We start from the raw sequence: 3,307 nt of genomic DNA, 5'->3' as shown, positions 1-3,307 counted from the left end.
CTTTACTTATGTCACATATTAAAGGTACAATGCCTTTATTTATTGGTCTGCAGACAATGGAATGCTTATACTAGATTTTGCGAACTTCTTACCAAAACACCGGGTCCAGTGGCTCACAGATTGAGAAACTCTGTGCCAGCAGCCAGCGGAATTTGTTTCACCCTGAAACTAAATCTGTTGTCCCAAAAAGAACATTTTTGGTGGACAAATATATGAATAAAACTTTGAGACCTTTAAGACTTGTATTTAAACTTAAGATTTTAACTATATACCATGCATTTCTGAGTTTTCTAAGAGAGTATAGCTGCAGATTTCTTATGATTTTTCAACAAAATCAATCTTCTTCTTACTTCTATTTTGTCTCAGCTGCTTAGAATGAAAATTCAGTTATATGTAAACTATCCCTTTATGAAAACCAAGGAAGGATTAAATAAGTATAAATAAAGAGTCTCAATTCCACAAACTGATTAGGTACCAGACACTTCTACTTGGCTTTGGGTTCTCCCTCTTGGGAAAAATAAATCTCTCTCTCTCTCCCTCTCCCTCTCTTTCCCCCCATTCCCACCCATCCCTCTACAGACATCATTCCTTTGTTTACTCTCCTTTGCCGTATATCTCCTTGCTACTTTTTATTCATTTCTTCCCATTCTCTTTGATCTCACTCCAGTAGGACTGCAGTCTCTATTCATCTAAAACAAAGCTTGTCAAGGTCGTTAGTGGCCACAATGTGACTAAACTCAGTTTTCACCATATTCAACCCTTTAGTACAATTTAATGGTTCCATTCTCTTGACTCACTTTCTACAACTGGCTTCTGAGACACCACCCTGTCTCTTTCCCAGTCTCCTTTCTGATTCTCCATCCTCTTCCTCTACACTTCAGAATGTCCAGGTTTAGTATATCAAACTGCCTAATCAAAATTTCCCCAGATGTTTCGCTTGCCTTAAAAAAATGTAACAAGTTCAAAACCAACCTCTTGATCTTCCCCACCATTAATAAAAGAAGGTTTTTCTTTAAAAAAAACTTTCCCTTACTTTAGGAGCTCAAGGCAAACCTCCTGATATCATCTGTGGCTTATCTGTTTCTCTCATACCTCACATCATATGCACCATCAAAATATATCCAGTATCTGATCCATCCTCACCAACTCCGAGATATTATTAGAGTTCAACCAACCATTATTTCTTGCTTCTATCATTGCATCATCTTCTTATTCTATTTCTTTGCATTCACTTATTCCTTAAACTATTTTTAAATGTTTTTGATTTACTTAAATCCCTCCAAAATATTCTTATATCAAAGTAAAATCCAGTGTCTTTATAATTGCCTATAAAACCCTAAATGATCTGTTCCCCCATTCCACTTTATGCCTTATATCCTTCTGCACTTTTCCTTGTTACCTGCTCCAACCATGCATTCTTTCCTCTGCTGGTATTTTCCCAATATACATGCATTCCATCCTGGTCCTAAATGTCCATCATTATTTTTGGATACTCACCGTATTTCTGTAATATTTTCTCCCACAGGCATTGGCATCTAAATGATGTGCTTTAACTGTCATCCAGACAACTGAATAGCATCAACTTCTCATCTTACCTCTTCATTCTTACCAGTTCTTACCAGCCCATTTGCTTGATACTGCCTTGGAAATATGAAGGTATAGAAATTATTAGCAATGCTTTTGGCAGTCATTTTTTTTTCTTTCATATTTTCTTTGTATTTCTCTTCAATAGTTGCTTGACTCAACATCCTTCTCTCTGCTCTATATAATGAAAATACAAACTAAATTGAGAATAGAAAAAAATAATTAAAGCACTAAATCGTACAAATTACAAATGTTCCAAAATATACTTACATTAAATAAAATATGCATTTCAGTAAGTGATCTACAGTGAATGGTTATGCATTTTAGGAAGCTTCACGACATCTAGGCAAGGCTAACATTTGTGGAAGGAACTAAGAGAATTTGCATCCAATCACAGTTTGTAGTGGGTTTCTGATTGCCAATCTGTGAGCTACACTGAGCACATTATTAGCATGACCTGTGCAGGGAACTGACTTTGGGAGAAGGGAAAGAAGCAAGATCTAGCCTCAATTCTGAGTTCATTACAACTTCTCGAGAATCTCACCACCAGCCTATAGAGTACAGTTGCAAAAAAGTAAGCATGTTAAGGTAAGGGGACAACTCTTGAGAACCCCAAACACATTCTCTTGCTGTATTTATGTAGAACTCTCCATCTACAATGGGCAGTCATTAAGAGGTTCTTCCTCAGGACAACATAGTCACAGGACTTGAGGACCCAATGGGACCGAGGGGAGCGCGAGGACTGAGGAAGAGGCTCCCTTTTTGTTTCAGTTGGAGACAAACTTATAATGCACAGTCCACGGCGCTGCAGTCTTCTCGTCTTATCCTCTGGCATGTTTCATGTACTCTTTAACTTTATTCTGGAAGTCCTCCTTGTCTGGCAAATGATGTTCTGCAGCTTCAATATGCAGTGGATCATCAAAATTCAAAAGATCACTTAACAAAGCGTTGAATCCCCGAACAACATCCTTCAGTGTCCTCGTGGGAGCGCAGCCGGTGCTGTCAATCAAACGTTCTCTCAGTAAACTCAGACATACTTCGCCTGTCTCTATGATGTTGGGGTGCCAGATCCTGGTCAAGCATTTCACTGTGGGAGGCACCACGTTGTACATATCAGGAACTTCAGTATCAAATCGAAATTTTCCACCCTCGTCGTAACCCTCATCTATCAAAAAACACAAAACCAAAAAAAAAAAAAAAAGAAAAATCCTGGGGTTACAGTTAGCTGAAAGCAATGAAGCTTGTTTGGTTGAGGAAAATGCACTTTACATGTACAAGGTAAATTAGCTTCAAGTTGTGCAGTCTCTTTAACAAGTAGACTGTCTCTCGCCGAAACCCGCTGAGGGAGTCAGAGGCTTTGGCTGACTCCCGGGAGCGACCCTTTGAGACCAACCATCATCCCGCCTCAGTGGGCTTGCCAGCGTCAGCATTACTGCCACCTTGCCCTGGGAACCACAAGACTGGAGAGTCGGGGCGGCGCCCACCACCACACCCAGCCAGCGGGGGCGACACGCGACGCTCAGAGCCACACCCAGCTCTGGACGCTGGACCGGAAGTGGCTTGGCAGGCGGCGGGACCGGAAATGAGGCTGGACTCGGCTTCTCTCTTCCGTCTTGGCAGTCATTTTTAAGAGCTGAGATGAGCTCTTCCCCTCCCTGCAAAATTGACTGGAACCCTAGAAATCGGTAGGTATAGCAATTAAAGAGTTAAACTCAGAGAAATA

At 40.5% G+C, this 3,307-nt stretch overlaps 1 pseudogene; it reads right to left on the bottom strand.

Moving 5' to 3' along the window:
- Positions 1-2,405: 2,405 nt before the first annotated feature.
- On the bottom strand, positions 2,406-3,014 carry LOC132422642 (NEDD8-conjugating enzyme UBE2F-like; annotated as a pseudogene).
- Positions 3,015-3,307: the final 293 nt, after the last annotated feature.

Source organism: Delphinus delphis, chromosome 1 (genome assembly GCF_949987515.2).
Source record: "Delphinus delphis chromosome 1, mDelDel1.2, whole genome shotgun sequence".
NCBI lineage: Eukaryota > Metazoa > Chordata > Mammalia > Artiodactyla > Delphinidae > Delphinus > Delphinus delphis.
This window is presented reverse-complemented; position numbering and strand designations above follow the sequence as displayed.